Consider the following 22,386-nt stretch of genomic DNA (forward strand, 5'->3'; position numbering starts at 1 on the left):
GCGTAACTCAGTGAAGCCATAAGCTATGCCGTGCAGAGCCACCCAAGACGGACAGGTCATGGCAGAGAGTTCTGACAAAACGTGGTCCACTGGAGAAGGAAATGGCAACCCACTCCAGTATTCTTGCCAAGAAAACCCCATGGAACGTATCACAAGGCTAAAAGATATGACGCCGGAAGATGAGCCCCTCAGGTCGGAAGGTGTCCAATATCCTACTGGGGAAGAGCAGAGGATATTTCCAAGTAGCGCCAGAAAGAGTGAAGCAGCTGGGCCAAAGCCGAAAGGACACTCAGCTGTGGATGTGTCTGGGGGTGAAAAGGAAGTCCAATGCTGTAAAGAACAATATTGTTTAGGAACCTGGAATGTCAGATCAATGAATCAAGGTAAGCTGGAGGTGGTCAAGCATGAGATGGCAAGATTGAACATTGACATCTTGGGAATCAGCAAACTCAAATGGACAGGCATGGGCGAATTTAATTCAGGTGACCATCATATCTACTACTGTGGGCAAGAATCCCGTAGAAGAAATGGAGTAGCACTCATAGTCAACAAAAGGGTGGGAAAAGCAGTACTGGGGTACAATCTCAAAAACGATAGAATGATCTCAGTAGGAATTCAAGGCAAACCATTCAACATCACAGTAATTCAAGTCTATGCCCCAACCACTGATGCCAAAGAAGCTGAGGTTGATCGGTTCTATGAAGACCTACAACACCTTCTAGAACTAACACCAAAAAAAGATGTCCTCTTCATCATAGGGGATTGGAATGGCAAAGTAGGAAGTCAAGACATAACCAGGATAACAGGCAAGCATGGCCTTGGTGTACAAAATGAAGCAGGACAAAAGCTAATAGAGTTTTGCCAGGAAAACATGCTGATCATAGCAAACACTCTTTTCCAACAGCACAAGAGGCGACTCTACACATGGACATCACCAGATGGTCAATATCGAAATCAGATTGATTATGTCCTTTGCAGCCAAAGATGGAGAAGCTCTATACAGTCAGTAAAAACAAGACCCAGAGCTGACTGTGGCTCAGATCATGAGCTGCTTCTTGCAAAATTTCAGCTTAATTTGAAGAACGTAGGGAAAACCACTAAACCATTCAGGTATGACCTAAATCATATCCCTGATGAATATACAGTGGAGGTGAGGAATAGATTTCAGGGATTAGACCTGATAGACTGAGTGCCTGAGGAACTATGGATGGAGGTCCGTAACATTGTTCAGGAGACAGCAACTCAATCCATCCCAAAGAAAAAGAAATGCAAGAAAGCAAAGTGGCTGTCTGATGAGGCTTTACAAGTCGCTGAGGAAAGAAGGGAAGCAAAAAGCAAAGGAGAAAGGGGAAGATATATCCAACTGAATGCAGAGTCCCAGAGAATAGCAAGGAGAGACAAGAAGGCCTTCTTAAATGAACAATGCAAAGAAATCGAGGAAAACAACAGAATGGGAAAGACTAGAGATCTCTTCAAGAAAACTGGAGATCTTAAGGGAACGTTTTGTGTAAAGACGGGCATGATAAAGGGCAAAGAAGGCAGGGACCTAACAGAAGCAGATAAGATTAAGAAGAGGTGGAAAGAACTATACAGGAAAGATCTGAATGTCCCTGATAGCCATGATACTGCGCTCACTGAACTTGAGCCGGACATCCTCGAGAGTGAAGTCAAGTGGGCCTTAGGAAGCCTTACTAACAACAAAGCTAGCGGAGATGACAGTATTCCAGCTGTGCTATTTAAAATCCTAAAAGATGATGCTGTTAAAGTGCTGCATTCAATATGCCAACAAATCTGGAACACTCAACAGTGGCCACAAGACTGGAAAAGGTCAGTTTACATTCCAATTCCAAAGAAGGGCAACGCCAAAGAGTGTTCAAACTACCGCACAATTGCGCTCATTTCACATGCCAGCAAGGTGATGCTCAAAATCCTACAAGCTAGGCTTCAGCAGAATGCGAACCGAGAACTACCGGAAGTACAAGCTGGGTTTCAAAGAGGCAGAGGAACTAGAGATCAAATCGCCAACGTTCGCTGGATCATGTAGAAAGCAAGAGAATTCCAGAAAAGCGTCTATTTCAGCTTCATTGACTATGCTAAAGCCTTTGATTGTGTGGATCACAACAAACTGTGGCAAATTCTTAAAGAGATGGGAGTACCAGACCACCTTACCTGTCTCCTGAGAAACCTGTACGAGGGTCAAGAAGGAACAGTAAGAACCAGACATGGAACAACCGAGTGGTTCAAAATTGGGAAAGGAGTACGACAAGGCTGCATATTGTCACCCTGCTTATTTAACTTATATGCAGAGTACATCATGAGAAATGCTGGGTTGGATGAATCACAGGTTGGAATTAAGATTGCTGGGAGAATTATCAACAACCTCCGATATGCAGACGATACCACCCTAATGGCAGAAAGCGAAGAGGATCTAAAGAGCCTCTTGTTGAGGGTGAAACAGGAGAGTGCAAAAGCTGGTTTGAAACTCAACATTAAAAAAACGAAGATCATGGCATCTGGCCCCATCACTTCCTGGCATATAGAAGGGGAAGAAATGGAAGCAGTGACAGATTTTACTTTCTTGGGCTCCAAGATCACCGCAGACGGTGACTGTAGCCATGAAATTAAGAGACGCTTGCTCCTTGGGAAGAAAGCTATGGCCAACCTAGACAGCATAGTAAGAAGCAGAGACATCACCTTGCCAACAAAGGTCCGTCTAATCAAAGCTATGGTTTTCCCAGTAGTAATGTATGGCTGTGAGAGCTGGACTATAAGGAAGGCTGAGTGCCGAAGAATTGATGCTTTCGAACTGTGGTGCTGGAGAAGACTCTTACGAGTCCCCTGGACTGCAAGGAGGTCAAATCAGTCAATCCTAAAGGAAATCAACCCTGAGTGCTCATTGGAAGGACAGATCCTGAAGCTGAAGCTCCAATATTTTGGCCACCTAATGCGAAGAGAAAACTCTCTGGAAAAGACCCTGATGCTGGGAAAGACTGAAGGCAAAAGGAGAAGGGGACGGCAGAGGATGAGATGGCTGGATAGCTAGCATCACGGATGCAATGAATATGAATTTGAGCACACTCCGGGAGAGAGCGCAGGACAGGAAGGCCTGGTGTGCTATGGTCCATGGGGTCACGAAGAGTCGGGCACGACTGAACGACTGAACAACAAGACAAAAGTTGAAACCCATCTCAGGTATCCCCTTTGCGCCTGCTTTCTTGGAGTACAGCTAGACCATTAGCCAGAGGTTTGCCAAGTCCATGTGAGGCTGTGTCTTTCCTCTCTCCCATGAAAGAATTCAAGGCCTGTGAACATGAGATCATCTGCTGCCCATTTCAGCAAATTACATGAAAGGGATCTTTAGCACTGAAAAAGATAGCGTGCCTGTATTATAAATGCAATAGTTTTATATAGATCTGTGGAGAGGCTGCGTTTGGGCTAATGTGTCAAGTTCTAGTTGCCCCATCTCCAAGATGTGCTATTATGGAGCTGGAAAAAGGTGCCCAAAAGGGCCACCAAAATGATCGGGGGGCTGGAGCAACTCCCCCACAAGGAAAAGCTACAAGGCTTGGGACTTTTCCACCTTTCCCGCCTTTTTCTCAATCACCAATTTATTCATTCTTTCCTTCCTTCCGTCCATTTATATTCCACCTTTCTTCCGTCGTGGAACTCAAGGTGGCTGCATGTGGTTCCCAGGTGGTCTCCCCTCCAAGCACTGACCAGACCCAGCCCTCCTTTGCTTCAGCAAGGTGGCTGCCTCACGTGCCTTCAGGCTATGCCCTGGGGAGACTGATGAAGGAGTAGAATGGTGATACCAGCCGGATCATCCGGCAAATTATGAAAGGCGCCCTTGGTTCTGGCCAGTGTCACTCTAGCCCTTTAAATCTCTATGTCCTTCTCTGCAATCAGTGCTAAGGAAAAGTCAAGACAAGTTCCGGTTTGTACCGGAAGTGCTCCTGGTGGGGTGCCACCCTCGCCCTCCTCTTCCTCCTCCTCCTATATGGTCTCGCCCTCCTCTTCCTCCTCCTCCTTGAAGGCTAGGAGGGAGGGAGGGAGGGCAGGGATTGAATCAACATTCCTCCCCCGCAATGGAGGCTGCTGGGATGAACCCCAACAAAGCCCAGTGAGTATTGGGGACCCTCCCCCCTCTGTGTCCCCCAACTCCCCATAATTCCACACCTCAGGAACTCCCTGAGCCCCCTTGCAATAACTGCCAAAGGACCCCCCCCAATATTTCAGGCTTCCCTAACCCCAGATAAAGGGTGCACCCCCCTTTAAAAACTACCAAAGCCTCCCCCCATTTCAAACACCCCCATTCCCTTGGAGATGAATGGAAGACAGCATTCCAGACCCATTACGGCCATTATGAATACACCATCATGCCTTTTGGGGTCTGCAATGCCTCTAGTATCTTCCAGCATTTCATGAATTATGTCTTCCGGGACTATCTGGAACGCTTCATCATTTTACTTAGACGATTTTCTGATCTACTCGCCCAATCAGACAGTGCACAATGCCCATGTACAGGCCATGCTCCAGTGGTTGCGGGAGCACCAGTTCTACGTCAAACTGGAAAAGTGTGCTTTTGACCTCTCAGCATTAGATTTCCTAGGCCACCACATCTCTCCTGGTGGGGTGCAGATGGACAATTCCAAAGTGGAAACCGTGCTCTCCTGGCATCCACCAAAAAACATGAAGGATGTCCAGCGATTCCTGGGGTTTGCAAATTACGACCGCCGGTTCATCCCAGATTTCGCCAAGATCAGTTACTGCCCCATTTACTGACCTGCTCCGGGGCAGGGCCCCATTCCATTGGGGCCCAAACGCCCAACTGGCCTTCCAGCGGCTGAAGGACCTCTTTGCGTCCGAACCCATCTTGCAACACCCCAATCCCCACACTCCATTCATGGTGGGAACAGATGCCTCCAATGTGACGACTGGGGCCATGGTACTCCAGCCCTCCCTAAGCGACGGCCATCTTCTGCCCTGCGCCTACCTCTCCTGGAAACTGACACCGGCTGAACAGAACAATACAATTTGGGATAAGGAGCTCCTGGCAATTAAGGTCGCATTTGAGACCTGACGGCACCTCTTGGAAGGCGCCTCACACACTGTTGAGGTGTGCACAGATCACCGTAACCTGGAATATCTTCAGACAGCCCAGAAGTTAAACCAGAGACAGATGTGGTGGTCCCTGTTCTTTGCCCGATTCAATTTCAAGGTGAGGTACATTCTGCACTCCCGGAACCAGCAGGCCGATGCCTTGTCCAGGAAACCCGAGTATGCCACATCCATAGGTGAAGAGCCTTGTACCACTGTCCTCTGCCCTGAACATTTTGCTGCTACCCAAGCTCCTGAGACTCTCCGTGACCAAATTTGAGAGCACCAAGGCCAAGATGCCTTTGCACAAGCCCGCTGCCAGGAGTTCAGTGCACAAGGGGAAAATGGACACTCCCCCTATACTCTGCAGGATGGGCTCCTGCATCACTGGGACCGTATCTACGTTCCTCCAGGGGCCTGCCTCCTAGAGGTGCTCCGGCGGTGTCATGACAGCTGCCCGGCGGAACACTTTGGCCTGTACAAGATGCTCCATCTGCTCACCCGGGAATTTTGGTGGCCCCGGATCTGGGCGGAGGTGGAGTGCAATGTAAAACCCTGTGCCCCGTGCAGCTGCACCAAGGTCCAGCCTGGCAAGCCAGTGGGCTTACTCCAGCCCTTACCAACCCCCTCTGGGCCATGGAAGATGGTCTCTCTGGACTTTATCATGGAGCTACCTCTGTTGGTGGGGCAGACTGCCATCCTGGTCATCGTGGATCTCCCCTCAAAAATGGCACACTTTATTCCCTCTCCGGGGATTCCCACGGCAAAAGACACTGCCCGGCTGTTTGTTGAGCATGTCTTCTGTCTCCACGGGCTCTCAGAGGGGATGGTCTCAGATCGGGGCCCTCAGGCAGAGCCTCCTGCAACACCTGGAGGTGAAGTCCCACTTGTCCTCAGCATACCACCCCCAGTCCGTTGGCCAGACCAAACACACCAACGCCACTCTAGAGCAGTACCTCCAGTGCTGCACTAATTTCCAGCAGGACAGTTGGGTGGAACTGCTACCACTCGCTGAGTTTGCGTGTAACAATTCCCTCCATTCCTCCACTCAGCAGTCCCCTTTCTTTGCCAACTACGGCTACCACCCTTGCCTATTCCCTGCCATAGCCCAACAGTCCTCTGTCCCAGCAGCCGACCAGATGCTCCAAGAGCTTCGGGCTGCTCAGTCCCTCCTGCAAGAGCAGCCGGACCTCGCAAAGCAGGCTTACAGGCATTTTGCAGATGCCAAAAGACAACCAGGCCCCACACTTAAGGGGCCTCTCCCACACGCCGATTCTCAGAATCAGAACTGCTCTGAGGTTCTATGGGCTCAGTGTCCACCCTGACATCATCCCCGCTCCCATGAGGGCCCCCCCCGGGCTTGTGGGGTTACAGCTGGTGGAAAGGCCTCAGCAGCAACGGAGCATGTACATATTCCGTGGGTTCCCAGGATCGCTCATCTGGCCCGTACCCCTTCCAGTCCACCAGATATTGCAGGCGTCAGCGAGAAAGGCAGGAATCCAGAATCTCCGCGACCTCAAACTCCTCCTCCCCCTCCACCAGCACTGGCAGCGGGGCGTGGAGCCGGTTGAGCGATGAAGGTCACCAGAAACCAGGGGGGACAGCAAGGACCGATGAAAAACAGGACGGATCTTCATGGAGGGGGGGAGAGCCAGGCGAAAAGCAACAGGGTTAATCTGGGCAGTAATCTGGAAAGGCCCCGTGCGGCGAGGCACGAGCTTCTTTGTGGGCAAGTGAGAGGGGATGTAGTGGGTGGACAGCCAAACCCAGTCCCCCGGTTGCAGAGACGGACCCGGCTGGCGCCGCCGGTCTGCAGAGGCCTTGTAGGCTGTCTTGGCTTGCTCAAGGGAGTCCCGTAAGAGGTGATGTACTGCTCGCAACTCCTCTAAAAACTCATGGGCCGCCAGCACCAAAGAGGGAGCTAGGGTGGATGGGAAAGCCTTGGGGTGGTAATCAAAATTGGCAAAATATGGAGTTTGGCGGGTGGAAGCGTGGTAGGCATTGTTATAAGCAAATTCCACTACAGGCAGCAAGGAAAACCAGTCATCTTGCTGGTAATTGACATAACAGCACAAATATTGCTCCAGGGTCGCATTGGTGCGCTCGGTCTGACCGTCCGTCTGGGGATGGTGGGCGGAGGAAAGACGGAGCGTCACATGGAGAAGCCCAAGTAGCTCCCTCCAGAAATGGGCAGTGAATTGGGCCTCCCTATCCGAAATGAGACCCTCGGGCCATCCGTGGAGCCGGAAAACATGCGCCAAAAACAGCTCCGCCATCTCCCTGGCTGTGGGCAACCCAGAGCAGGGGATGAAATGGGCCATCTTAGAAAACAAATCCACCACCACCAGAATGGTGGTCTTACTATGTGAGGGAGGCAAGTCAGTGATGAAGTCAAGGGAGAGCAGTTTCCAAGGATCTGAGGGGGTAGGCAGGGGGTGAAGCAAGCCTGTGGGCTTTCCTGAGGGGGTCTTCACCCGCTGGCAGGTTCGGCAGGAGGCAACATAGGTCTTGATGTCCCGACACACACAAGGCCACCAAAAATCTCACATCACTCCGTGCAGGGTCTTGGCAATGCCAAAATGCCCAGCAAGGGGAGAGTCGTGGCACTGATGGAGGACCTTCTCACAGAGGGGTCTAGAAGGCACATAGACCCGGCCAGAATGGTAAAGCAGGCCACCTCGCAAAGAGAAGGGGGTAGACTGGGGGGGGACAGAGGCTAGGCCCAATTCCTTCACTTTTGTGCGAACAAAAGCATCCTGAGCCTGTTCAGAGTGAAGGAGCTCCTCCCAAGAGTGAGGCATCACAGCTGCCGCCAGGCTCTGGGGGGGGAAGAATCAGGGGGGGGGATTTCCCTCACCCCTGGCTGGAGGTCCAGCTTACGAGAAAGGGCATCCGCTTGTAGGTTGTCGGAGGTCTTCATGTGGCAAATCTTAAGGTGGAACCGAGAAAAAAAAGCGACCACCTAATCTGCCTCTGGTTTAAGGCACGGGCTGTCTGAAGATGTTCAAGGTTGCGATGGTCAGTTCTAACTTCGATTGGGTGCTGTGCCCCCTCTAGAAGATGACGCCAGGTCTCCAAAGCGGACTTGATGGCCAACAGTTTCTTCTCCCAGATGGTATAATTCCTCTCAGACATGTTCAGCTTCCTGGAGTGATAGGCGCAGGGTTGCAACCTACCGCCCGCCCGATCTGACTGAAAAAGCACCGCCCCCACCGCGAAGTCAGAGGCATCAGTTTGCACTACAAAAGGTCTCCTCAGGTCAGGATGTAACAGGATCGGCTCAGAACTGAAAAGCCTCTTAAGTTCCTCGAAAGCCTGTTGGGCAGATGCCGTCCAATGAAAAAGAGATTTCTTGCCTTTAAGGAAGTCTGTGAGAGGAGATGTCAGCAGAGCAAAGCTGGGCAGGAACTTCCTGTAAAAATTTGCAAAACCCAGAAAACGTTGCAAGTCCTTCTTGGTGGTTGGAGCCTGCCAGGAGAGGACAGCCTGGACCTTTGCAGGATCCACCCTGATTCCGTCAGCTAAGATAATGTAGCCAAGGAAGTCCAAAGAGGTTAGGTCAAACGCACATTTCTCCAGCTTGGCAGACAGATGGTTCTCGCGGAGGCGCTGGAGGATGGCGGAGACATGATGCTGATGGGCATGGGGGTCCTCAGAAAATATAAGTAAATCATTGAGATATACAATGAGGGAAGTGTCCAAATAGTCCCGGAAGATGGCATTCATAAAACACGAAAATGTGGGGGGGGGCAGGCGAGCCCAAACGGTATCACTAGGTATTCATACGCTCCATACCGGGTTCCGAAAGAGGTCTTCCACTCATCCCCCTCCCAGATGAGAATCAGATTGTAGGCGCCACGCAGGTCCAACTTTGTGAAAATCTTGGCTCGCCCCAGGTGCTCCAGCATCTCCGGTATGAGGGGGAGGGGGTACTTGCCAGGGATGGAGACTGAAGTTAAGGCTCCATAGTCATGCACCGGGCGGAGTTCTCCAGATCGTTTGGCAACAAAAAAGGTAGGGGTGAAGGCGGGGGAGGCGGAAGGGCGAATGAAGCCACGTTTGAGATTTGTGTCCAAAAACTCACGCAGAGCTCAAAGTTCTGGCTCTGACATCGAATACAACCGGCCAGTGGGGATGGGTCGCCCCCAGAATGAGGTTAGTGGCACAGTCAAAAGGGCGGTGGGTGGGGAGCTGGTCGGCCTCTTTCTTGTCAAAAACATCCCGAAAAGCCGCATACTTCTCTGGGAGGATCACGGTAGCTGAAGAACTGCCAGAAACACACGAGGAGGGAGAGGAAAGGGTTAAGGCCTGGACTAGGACTGGCGCCTCGTTCGGGAGGCAATGCTCCCAGCAGTAGGGAGACGCAAACTCCACCTGCTGAAGCCCCCAAGAAATCTGAGGATTATGCTTAGAGAGCCAGGAAACACCCAGCACGATTGGGTATAGGGGAACCTTGGCCAAATGAAACTGAATCTGCCCAACATGGGACTAGGCGCGCAGAGTGAGTGGAATTGTAATCCGGGTCACCGCGCCCGAAGAGAGAGGACGCCCATCAATGGTCTCCACTGCCAAGGGGGCAGGAAGGGGCAGGGTAGGAATCTTGTGGAAGAGAGCCAACATTTCGTCCATGAAACTGGTCATAGCTCCAGAGTCCACTAAAGCCAGGGCTTCCACCCCACCCCACTGGGAGGAGTGTAGGTGAACCGGCAATAGCAGATAGGAGGGTGGGGTGGTTGCGGAAGGCACCCAACTGGTGGGGAACCGACGCCCACACTGGAGGCCCCCAACAGGCTTGGGGGGCAGTCTAGTCAGGCCTGGGGATGAGAAGGAGGAGGGGGAAGGAGAGGAGGGGGAGGCAGAGGAGCTGCGGATCTAACGTGGCAGGTCTTGGTGAAATGGCCCAGTTTTCTACAGCGAAAGCAGCGGCGCTCAGCTCGCCGGCGCTCAAGCTCCTCCGGCGGCAGCAGGACTCGGGTAGCTCCCAGCTGCATTGGGGTCTCCTCTGCCCCCACCGCAGGGGCAGGGGGTGGGGGAGGGGGCAGGAAACATGGGGGAATGGGAGGAGGGAAATCTCGGCCCCCGGCGCCCCGCCGGGTCTGCCGGCGCCCCTCCAGCCGACTATCTATCTGAAGGCAGGTCTGGATGAGGTCCTCCAAAGTAGGCGGGCTGGGCGTGCACGCCAACTCATCCAAGATCTCGTCGTTCAAACCATCCAAAAACTGAGCCACCAGCACGGCATCATTCCACTGTAAATCCTGCATCAGCAAGTGAAAAGTTGTTGCATCGCTGGAAACTGAGTCCTTGCCCTGCCTGAGGCGGCGAATCTCCCGAGAAGCTGTCTGCGTATGCAAGGGGTCACCGAAAAAATGGGCCATCGCTGTCATGAAACCTTGATAGTCCCCGAGCAGGGGGACGTTAGTGAGAAGGAGTCCCGAAGCCCATTTAGCGGCCATGCTGGAAAGTAGGTTAATGATGAAACCCACACGAACCTTTCCATCAGGAAATCCTCAGGTTGAAGGCGCATGTACAGCTCCGATTGGGCCCTGAAAATCTGAAGAAGTCCCTTCTCCCCAGAAAACTTCTCTGGCAAGGCCACAGGGCACTTGCGACGGGGGGGAATCGGAGGTGGCGGGGGTTGAACCGCAGCTTGTAGATTCTCCGTGGCAGCTGTCAGTTGAGCCATTTGATCACGGAGAATCTGGTTCTCTTGCGCCAGAGCCTGCACCATCAGGTCTCCGGCACCCTCCATTTGGCAGTAGGAGGAGAGCGAGACAAAAAGAAAAAAAAAAAAAGAGGAACGAGGAACGAGGACCAAGCTGTCAGGAGGCCCTAGCCGGCCTCTTTCAGTCTACTCCAGTAGCCAACTCCAGACACAGACAAAGGACTCTTTTCAAGGCTTTATTCCTTTTACAACTTAATAACTCTATCACCAGCAACTAAGCTATGAACAGCAGAGTAATCTATGCCCCGGGTTGGAAACAGTTGGTCCCCGTTTGAACGAGAATCACTTGCAGACCCTGAACTTATGGGCTAGGGAGAGTCCCTCCCCTTTTCCCTTGAGTCCTCTGGACGCGACCGTTGCTTGCGAGCCAAACGGGCGCTACACCTCCTTTCCACGCCCTCCATAACTCGTCACTCTTTGTGTCTGCGTCGAGTATCCAGCCAGCCCTCCTCCCACGCTCTTTCACTCCCAAGACCACTATCTATGTCTGGAATGCTGGGAGGAGGAATCTCTGCCAGCTGCAGGGCCTGGAGGGATGAGCACGCTCCTCTCTCACGGACGGCTGTTCCTCCTCAGAATCAGAACTGCTCTGAGGTTCTATGGGCTCAGTGTCCACCCTGACAGCCGCCTCCTCACGCACCGGCCCAGCCGGAAGCTGGATGCCCAATTTGTCAGACCCTAACCTCTGCCCGCATCCCTCAGAGTACATCCTGTGTTCCACCGCTCCTTTCTGGTCCCTGCAGAACCCACCCACCCAGACCGTGACCCTGCTGTTCCACCTCCCCCAGTGTTGGTCGATGGGGACGAGGAGTACAAAGTTGCCAAGGTGTTGGACTCCTGCTGACGCTGACCTCATAGACTGGGAGGGATATGGCCCAGACAACCAATCCTGGGAGGATGCCTCCAAAGTTCATGCCCCCAAGCTGGTTCTCTGCTTCCATCAATGGTTCCCTGGGAAGCTCGGGCCTGTACACCCCCCCCGGGGGGGGGGGTGATTGTGGGGAGGGGAGTAGTGTCATGCCCATACCTGGAGAAGGACTCATCTGAGAAAGAAGAGGACGGGGAGAGCCAGCACAATGGGCCCAGCCGGAGCTCAGCGAGGAACAGGAGGCCTTGGCTGGCAGCTCTCCTCTGGAAACATTGCAGGAGCAGCTGGGCCCCTCTTGAGACATTCCACAGCTTGGCAGGAAGTTTGCTCAGATCTCCAAAGATGTCACCATTTTCGTTGCTTTGTTAGAACTCAGGTCCCCTTTCTGGCCAGGATTCATTAGACACCTTTCCTTCACAGAGATGTTTCTAGAGGGTAGGATGGTTCATTAAGCTTTCATCACCAACAGCTTTTCCCAAGATGGCACCCTCCAGATGTTTGGGACTACAAATCCTATCCCTACTTATCATTGTGGTATGTTTATCTCTTTACAAATGTATAGATTTTATGTATAGTAAGCATTTTGGATTTTTTAAGAAAAGCGCTTTTTTGTCGCACACCAAGAAAACCTTTCCCATACTCCCCAAGCCCACAGAACAAATCTATTGGTGGAATCTGTCCTCCCATACAGCCTGTTTCCCTCCATACATCCGAGACAGAAGCTTAAGACACCCAAATTCTGGGATGGAAAAACCTCATGCCTGGTAGCTGAAGTCTGAAACTTCTTTTCTTTTTAACGGTGAAACTGACCCATCCAAGATGGGTGGGTTTAGGGAAGGAAATTATGACTTGATAGGTGTAACTGAGACTTGATGGGATGACTCTCATGACTGGAATACAGCAATTGAAGGATATAACTTGTTCAAAAAGAACAGGAGGAACAGAAAGGGAGGTGGGGTTGCACCGTATGTGAAAAAGAGATGACTTAGTGGATAAAGTAGCAGTTGCAGGAACTCTGGGGGAAAGCGTTATACTTGAGTTCTTGGTTCTAAAAAAGCAAAAGCCGAGTGTAGTCAACCGTGTACCCTGAATTTTAGGAAAGCTGATTTTAGTAAACCCAGAACAATGATCAGTAAGGTCCCATGGCAAGTGACTCTAATGAGAAAAAGAGTCCAAGATGGATGGGAGTTTTTTAAAAAGGAAATTCTCAAGGCACAATTACAAACAATTCCAACAAGAAGAAAAGGCAGAAGACAACAGAAGAAGCTAACATGGCTTCACAACGAGCTTAGAGATGACCTGAAAACAAAAAAGGACACATATAGGAAGTGGAAAGAAGGCCAAGTAACAAAGGAAGAGTACAGGCAGATAGCACAGAATTTCAGGGATGGCGTCAGGAAGGCTAAAGCTGAGAACGAGCTGAGGTTAGTGAGGGATGCTAAAAACAACAAAAAGGCTTTCTTCAGCTACGTGCATAGTAAAAGGCAGAGGAAAGAAATGGTGGTTCAGCTATTAAATAAGGATGGCAAAACGATAACAGATGACAAAGAAAAGGCAGAGGTGCTCAATTCCTACTTTGGCTCAGTCTTCTCCCAAAAGAGGGTCTGTGACCCCCCTGGCAAAGGCAAAGTGCAGGCTGAAGGGGCAGGATTGCAGCTTGAGCTCGATAGGCATATGGTCAAGGAACACCTCATTACTTGGAATGAGTTCAAATCTCCAGGGCCAGATGAACTGCAACCCAGAGTAATAAAGGGACTGACAGAAGAACTCTCAGAACCACTGTCTATTCTCTTTGAGAAATCATGGAGGACGGGTGAAGTGCCAGATGACTGGAGGGGGGCTAATGTTGTCCCTATCTTCAAAAAGGGTAAGGAAACTGAGAACTACAGACCAGTCAGTCTGACATCAATCCCTGGGAAAATTCTGGAGCAGATTATAAAGCAATCAGTCTGTAAGCACCTTGAAAACAATGCAGTGATTACTCGAAGCCAACATGGATTTGTCAAGAACAAATCCTGCCAAACAAATCTGATCTCATTTTTGGATCAGGTCACCTCCCTTGTGGACCGTGGGAATGCTGTAGACATCATATACCTTGACTTCAGCAAAGCTTTCGACAAAGTGCCCCATGATATCCTGATGAGCAAACTAGCTCAAAGTGGGCTAGATGAAACAACGATCTGGTGGATCCCCAGTTGGCTACCGAATTGGACTCAAAGAGTGCTTATCAATGGGATCTTCTCAAACTGGGGAGAGGTAACGAGTGGGGTACCTCAGGGCTCAGTCCAGGGCCCAGCGCTCTTCAACAATTTTATTAATGACTTGGAGGAGGAGGTGCAGGGAATGCTGATCAAATTTGCAGATGACACAAAATGGGGCGGGATAGCTAATACTTTGGAAGACGGAAACAAATTTCAAAGTGATCTGGATAGACTGGAGTGCTGGGCAGAAAACAACAGAATGACATTTAATAGGGATAAATGTCAAGTTCTGCACCTAGCAAAAAGAAACCAAATACACATTTACAAGATGGGGGATACGTGGCTCAACAACACTACAAGCGAGAAAGATCTTGGAATTGTTGTCCATCACAAGCTGAATATGAGCCAACAATGTGATGTGGCTGCAAAAAAGGCCAATGCTCTTTTGGGCTGCATTCATAGAAGCATAGCTTCCAAATCCCGGGAAGTACTAGGCCCCCTCTACTCAGCACTGCTTAGGCCTCATCTGGAGTACTGTGTCCAGTTCTGGGCACCACACTTTAAGAAGGATGCAGACAAACTGGAGAGGGTTGAGAGGAGGGCAACAAAGATGATCAGGGGATTGGAAACAAAGCCCTATGAAGAGAGCCTGAAAGAACTGGGCATATTTAGCCTTGAGAAGAGAAGACTGAGGAGAGATACGATGGTGCTCTTCAAGTCCTTGAAAGGTTGTCACAGAGAGGAAGGCCAGGATCTCTTCTTGACCATCCCAGAGTGCAGGACAAGGAATAATGGGCTCAAGCTGCAGGAAGCCAGATTCCAGCTGAACATCAGGAGAAATGTCCTGACTGTTTGGTAGAGCAATACAACAATGACCTAGGGAGGTGGTGGGCTCCCCCACACTGGAGGCATTCAAGGCGAGGCTGGACAGCCACCTGTCAGGGATGCTCTGACTTGGATTCCTGCATTGAGCAGGGGGTTGGACTCGATGGCCTTGTAGACCCCTTCTAACCCTACTATTCTATGATTCTAAGGTGGGGGGATTCTGGTCTCATTTTCTGCTGAAAAGATTTCGGCCTTGGAAAAAGGCTACCTCACATAAGACTTTGGAGAACTCATTGGACAGAACTGGGATAAGATGGGCCAATGGGCTGATTTGGTATCAGGCAGTTCTTACATCTCTGTGGCCTTCCTTATAAAACCATTGTCATTGGAATAATCTCTTCCATGAGTGACTAAGGTAGTAATCCTATACATGTTTAGACAGAAAAAATCCCTACAACTCCCATGCTGGCTGGGGAATGCTGGGAGTTGTGGGACTTTTTCCTGTGTAAAAATGCACAGGATTGCACCTTAAGTTGCCTTGGGGGCCATATTTAGTGTGAAAAGAGGCTCAACAAATCTATAACTAAAACAAAGATGCATGGGATTTCATTGTGAATTTGGTTACAGGGGGACAGGGGTTCCCTTATTCTCCCAGCGTCCTTATTTACCAGGGGCGGTCTGCATTTTCAAATCCTTGCTCCTATTTATGCCTTTTGGGAAGGTCTTCTTAAAATGTGGTGCACTGAGATGCTGGCACTGTCGTGCCTCACAGTTCAGCCTCCACCTCTGTAAGGGTCTCTAGAAATTAAATCTCAGAGGCAAGGGGGAGAGATGCACCTTTCTGGAGAGTCTGGGTGGTTGAAATGGAAGGTGGGGTGAGCCCCAGAACGTTTTACAGTTGGTACAAAAACTAGTGGGCCAAACTGTCTGAGATTTGGCAGGTGGGATGCCCTCCAGGGGGCGCTTTGCAATCCCCAAATTTCATGTACTTATCATGAAAACTGAAAACATTATGACCATTTGTGTTTTCCCATGCAAGTCAATGGGAATACACCAAAAATGAGTGATTCGGTTCTTTTGATTGTGTGTGTGCGCGCACGTGCTTGTGCTGTGTGGACAAGCAAACAGTGTGTGTCAAAGGACTACACACAGTCCACATTTCCACACAAAAAAGTGGAATTATTTACATAATATAATACTACACTGTGTGTTGCACAGCAAGCAAGCCCAATATGAGGCATCTTTGGGGTCTTGGCAGGGGCAGAGGTGGGCGAGGTGCTGCTGTGCCCTCCTGGCAGGGTTGCTGCGTTGCTTCCTGCCTCTGTCAGTCCAGCATAGGGATGTACGAAATGTACTTACCTTTCCGCGGGTTATGTTTATGGGGGGGGGAGGCGTTACGTCCCTCACCCCGGAATCCTCGACGGGGGGGAGGCGCTCCGTTCCTCCCCCCTGGAATCCTCGCTGGCCGGCTGTGCTCCGCGGTGGCTCCGCGGAGCAGCCGGCCAGGCCCAGCCAGGCCAGAGCCGTCTGCAGCCGGATTTCCGGCCGCAGAGGGCTCTGGGTAAAAAAAACAAAAACAAAAACAACCACGTATGCAAATGGCGGAGGCTACGGCCACCGCCATTTGCGTTCCTTATTTTTGCCCATCTTAGTCTACGTAAATATTTACGTAGGCTAAAACGGCGAATCAAAAAGGGACGCAAATAGCGCCCGCTACGCTATTTGCGTTCCCCTTATTTTCGCCATCTTAGTCTACGTAAATATTTATGTAGACTAAGACACCAAAAATAAGGAACGCAAATGTCGGCGGCTGTAGCCACCACCATTTGCGTACGCAGTTTTGTTTTGTTTTTTACCCAGCCATGATAGGCTACGTAAATCTTTACGTCTTGAAAAAAAAACAAAAAACACAAGTCTGCAAATGGCGGCGGCGGCAGCAGCCGGTCGGAAGACCAGCCGCCGCAGCCGCCGCCGCCTGGAAGATCCGCCCCAGGTAAGTCTCGTCCCGGGGGGGGATCCGCGGGGGGGCAGGGGGCGGGGGGGGCGGCAGGCCATTCCGCGACAGATTTCGGGGGGCTGAATGCACTGGCATTTGGCCTCACCGAGATCTGTGGCGGAATTCTCTGCCATCCCTAGTCCAGCAGATGACTGTCGTTGCTCACCTGGTGGGGTTGCTGTCTGTTAGCTTCCTGCCTACCAGCCAGTGTTTTCCCAGGCACTTCAGCCAACGAGACCCTGAGGTTATAGGAAAGTAGTACTAGGGGAAAGGGGTTCTTTGCACTTCAAAGTAACCTACAGCAGAGTTTACGGATAGTGACCACCTCACCGCTTCAACGCCTAACTTGATTAACCCTTTATGAACTTTGGTTGGAGTTTCTGAGAACAGCACATTTTACCTGTGCCTTGCACAAAAACTCCTGGGCCAAACTGTCTGAGATTTGGCAGGTGGGATGCCCTCCAGGGGAGGCTGTGTGGTCCCCAAATTTCATGTATGTATCATGAAAACTGAAAAGGTTATGACCATTTGTGTTTTCCCATGCAAGTCAATGGGAAAACGCCAAAAAACAAGTGCTTCGGATGTCCGAATCTCACTTCAGATTCAGATCCGAGTCAAAGCAGATGAGGTCCAAATCAGTCCAAAGCGAAGCGGGGCCACTTCAGAAGGTCCGAAGCGGCATCCGAAGCAAAGCAGGGGGTCCGTGCACAGCCCTACTTTTTAGACCTTGCACTGCTGCTGGATATTGACTTTGACTTTATTCTGTTTTAAATATGTGATGTTTTGTGGGATATTATTATTATTATTGTTGTTGTTGTTGTTGTTGTAGGGTTTTAACTTTTATTTTGTGAACCGCCCAGAGAGCTTTGACTTCGGGACAGTATAGAAATGTAACAAACCAACCAACTTTACAATTGCTCCGTTGGTTGCTGGTTTGTGGGCAGCCCAAGACAATGGTGTACTGATGATGATGGTGACGATTATCATTATTATTTTAGGTCTGTGGGACCATTGGGTTTTTGAAAATCAGCCATGTTGGCAGGCAACTGGGCCAAGCTGGTTGGGGCTGCTTGGTGTTATAGTCCAACACATCTGCAGGGAACCATGTTGAGGAAGGCAAAATCCTTATAGAGCAATCCTGTGGAGGTCTTGGGCAGGGGGAGTGCATGGCACAGAGTTACCAGGGTTGGAATGTGTGGGCTGGCTTTTTACTTTCCCCCCAGTTTCCCCCCCCCCGTTTTTCTTTTTAGTTTCCTGCCTCCCGTTGGTTCCAGTGGAAGGGAAAATACAGCAGCTCTGTGGCTGATGTAATCCCCACCCCCACCCCCATTGTGTGCCCAGGGAATGCGGAGGCTTTGGGGGCAGGCCGTAGCTCATTGGTGGAGCCCCTGCTTTGCATGCAGAAGGTTGGAGGTTCGATCTCCAGGTAGGGCTGGAATTAAAGAACCCCTGCCCGAAACCTTGGGAACCACTGCCAGTTACTGTAGATAATACTAGATGTACTCGAATTTTAATTTTGTCATTTTTTTAAACATTAATTTTTGTGAACTGCCCAAAGAGCTTCAGCTATTAGGCAGTATAGAAACTGAATGAATGAATAAATAGAAGGCGGATTCCTAGATTTCTATTTAAAGCAGACCTTTATTCAGAACCATGAGGACTAGACTCTATCCCCTTCTTTTTTGGGAAGGGTGGAGCCCCCGCTTTGCACGCAGGAGGTCCCAGGTTCAAAATCCTCAGATCCCCTGCCTGAAACCCTGGACAGTGGTTCCTGGTCAGTGTAGGCCAGCCTTCCATCCACTTCCATCATCCCTGGCTGGCGTACACAATAGTCAGGGATGATGTAATTTGTAATGCAGAGTGTCCTGGAGGGCACCTGGTTGGGGAAAGCTGGTGTAGACGATACCAGGCTAGAAGGACACATGATCTCATTCGGCAGCTTCCTCCTCTTCTAAATCAGCCCTTTATTTAGAACCATGAGGACTAGAATCTTCATTTATTTTTAGCGGGAGGACTGCAGCTCAGTGGGAGAGAGCACGCTTTGCACACAGAAGGGCCTAAGTTCCATCTCCAGATAGGGCTGAGATGGAATCCTGCCTGCAGTCCTAGAGAGCTGCCACCAATCAGTGCAGACGATTCTAGGGATTTTGGAGAAATCCATTTGGGGGGTGTCCTGTTTCAACGCAGGCCAGGGCCTTGGGCAAGGCATAGATAGTCCCAGGAGCAGCAGCGAGAGAGCAACCCGTTCGGTCCAAAGTCATACACAGCAGTTCCGAGGCGGGTTTGCAGGCACAGGCAGAGGCGAGGTCAAGGCAGTCCAGGGGTCAGTTCACCAGCGTCCATTTTAGCAAGCGTTAAGGCCAGTCAAGGGGGTGTCCGAAAACATTATCCAGAGGCGTAGCCCAAAGTCTAGGAGCTTATCCGATCTGGTATCTTGAAAGCAAAGCCAAGGTTAAGGCGCTGTTGTTTGCAGCAGAGAGTTGGTGTCTGCAGGGCTGAATTTATAGCCGGTCGTTAATCAGCACAGCTGGCTAATTAGGTCAGCGTGCTGCTTTTAAGGAAGGCCCCACGCTGTGGCTTCCATTTGCTATTTTGCTGCATGCGTCTGACTCTACGCCATTCAGAGGGATGGATCCCCTCAGAGTCTGCATTTGGGGAAGTTCAGGAACTGCCCGAGAGGGGCCCAGCTGCTCCTGCAATGTTTCCAGAGGAGAGCTGTCAGCCAAGGCCTCCTGTTCCTCGCTGAGCTCTGGCTGGGGCCCATTGTGCTGGCTCTCCCCTTCCTCTTCTTCCTCAGCTGAATCCTCCTCCAGGTAGGGCATGACACTGGGTGGTGTGAGCGGTTGCAGTGGCTCAGTGAGCACAGCCTGAAGATGTGAGCAGAGGGGAGTCCATTGGACTCCCAGACTGAGTCGAGCACCCGTGACATCCCTAAGAGCTGTCTCTGAAGGCCTCTTGCCTGACAGACAAAACACCTGGGTATGTGCTTGTCTTCGTGCTCTGCTTGCCACTTTCCCATTGAGGTGTCAGGCTGCCGACAGTTGGAAAAAGAATGCTGGGCAAGATGGATTGCACTTGGCTGGATCCAGCAGTGCTCATGTCATCCATCTCCCTTCTGCCCTCCCCCTCCCGCAGTCATCAAGCTACCTGAACACCAAAGAGGTCCTCCATATAGTGCCTCCTCAGAAGCTCCCAGTGTCTATTTTGCTCATTCAGTAGAGCTCTGCATGACACCATTGCACTACAGGTGACGTCTGCTCCATATCACTTGCATATTCCCTGGAATGGAATAGAATTTGGCTAGAAACAGTGATGCTTTGATGGCTGACAAGATGGCACAGATATTTTTGTCTGCCACCTGGTCAGCTTTTGATCATCTTGCCCCAGCCAGCTCTCAAGTGCTTTCGTAAGCCTTGGCTCTCTGCAGTGCTTAGGTTAGAGAGGGCACAAGTTCTCTGCCTGGAGAGGCTGGATAGGGTAGGAATGTGTTGTTACAGAGTATATTGCAGCATTAAAGAACTATTTTAGTAATGTGGAGGCAGCGAAGCAATCGTTCTATCAGGCCATCATAGCTGCTCAGGCTCATGCCCCCCACCATCTCTTTAGAACTTTGAAGGGACTATTGCTCACAGCCTCTTTTTCTGATCCTCCTGGTTCTCCGGGGCTTTCAGCAGCAGAGCTGGAGGAGTTTTTTGTGAATAAGGTGGCAACGATATCTGCCACCTTTCCAGCAGCTGGTGCTTTTCTTCCTTCTCTTCTTCCTGTCTCTTACCCTCCAGGTGGCGTTGAGTTCACTGAGGTTACTGAGGATCAAGTTTCCTGTATCATCCTCTCCTCCCCGCTTACTACCTGTTCTTTTGACCCTTTTCCTTCATCTCTCTACACTATTCTTTGGCCTCTTCTTCTGACTTCTTTGACTCATCTAGTGAATTGCTCTCTTTCCACTGGTAGTTTCCCTGGTTCTCTTAAGCATGCTCTTCTTCATCCCTTGTTGAAGAAACCTTCTCTGGACCCGTCTGTGCAAGCTATTGTCCTGTCTCACTTCTACCTTTTCTATCTAAAATCCTGGAAAGAGTGGTCCTTTCTCAGTTGGCACCTTATCTAGCTCTTCATGATTTTATTGCCCTTTTCAGTCAGGGTTTCGGGTTGGTCACTCAACAGAGATGGCATTATCTCATGTCTTGAATGATGTCCTTGTGGCCAAGGACTACAAGGACCTCTTTAATAAGAGAAGCAAATGGTTCAGAGGAGCTTTTAAACTTTTCAAACACTTCACCCCCAACCCCTTTTTAAAATACAAATGAAATTCTTCCCCCACCCTTCTCCCTCACACCACTCCTCCTGGTAACCCCCAAATTCACAGCCTCCCTGCACCCAGAATTATCTCAAACAGCCCCCACTTCACTTTCCCCACTGTGGAAGCAGGAGGGCTCCTCCCCCCTACCCTATAACATGCCATTGCCAACACCAGACTGTGGGAAACCCCACCAGAGATTGAGAAACCCCAGAGGAAAAACAGAGGACCCAAATATTCCTGGCCGAAGTGGCTGAGGGCAGCTTGCAGTCGTTTTTGTGAATCCGCCACTGCCAAGGCCAGGTGGTTGGTGCGATTTCCATCAGGGAAATGGGAAATAATGAAGGATGAGCCATAAAGTTAGAGCATGGGTCTGGCAGGTGATGTATCTTCCTGATTGCATCTTTCGAGGCTGGCTCTGTGAGGGGGGACGTCTCCCTGCAGCCATTAACAATGCCACAGATGCGAGGGCTTCACTGTTGTTAATAATAATATTGTCAAGTGGATTTAGTGCCTGCTTAAAGGGGTTGGGGGAGGGCGAGAAAGTTCAACTGCCCTCCCCAAAAACTGTCAGGGAAGAGGACCAGCTCAGGCAACAGCTGTGAGATGCGTCGGCCACCCACGCTGACCTCGACCGTAACTCACATTTCAACTTCAAAACTCGAGAGAGAAGGAAGGAGGGCTTGTTTTCACTTGGCCTTTGGCTCCTTCTGCTGTGACGAACCATAAAAGAGGCCAGGGAAGTTTAAAAAATTCATTTTGATTGGCACTGGGGCACGGCAAGAAAAAAAAAACCTGGGGCCATAAATAACAGAGTCTGTTCTGAGTGCTTGGAAAGGATGCTACCAGGTTTAAGGGGGGGAAGCTGCATCAATTTGGCCAAGGTGTTTACATGTCCTCCAACGAGACAGAAGGAGTCATGTGCTCCCCAGTTTGCTTCCAGACCATGGGGCCTGTGTGCTTGAAATCCTGCACTGGATTCTGTTACGGGGGAAATCAATTCATATTTTCATTCCAAGAGGAGGGAGAGCCAAAAGAGTGTGGGTTTGCAGTAGGGCAAACAGCAAAACATGGGCATGTCACACACATGGCCAGTGTCAAATGTCAACGTGGTTGGGCACCTGCTGAGGGCCCACACCCCGGCAGGGCCTACTGTCAAGAGCCCCCTGGAGTTGCTCCTCCTCTCCACCATTGCAACCTGCTTCTTCACCCGCCTCTCGCTCCGGCTCAGACAACAGCGATAGTGAGGGGGAGGAGTGGGAGATGCCACTGTCAACTTGCTCCCTGGCTCTCTGCCTGTCAAGTAAGCAAGTGGTAGGAGTGATGAGAAAGAGGATGAGAAGCAGAACTTGTCAGAACTGTAGATAATATACACAAAATGCG

Source organism: Heloderma suspectum, chromosome W, assembly GCF_057233095.1.
Source record: "Heloderma suspectum isolate Gila_16-S chromosome W, 16-S_ref, whole genome shotgun sequence".
In the NCBI taxonomy this organism is placed as follows: domain Eukaryota; kingdom Metazoa; phylum Chordata; class Lepidosauria; order Squamata; family Helodermatidae; genus Heloderma; species Heloderma suspectum.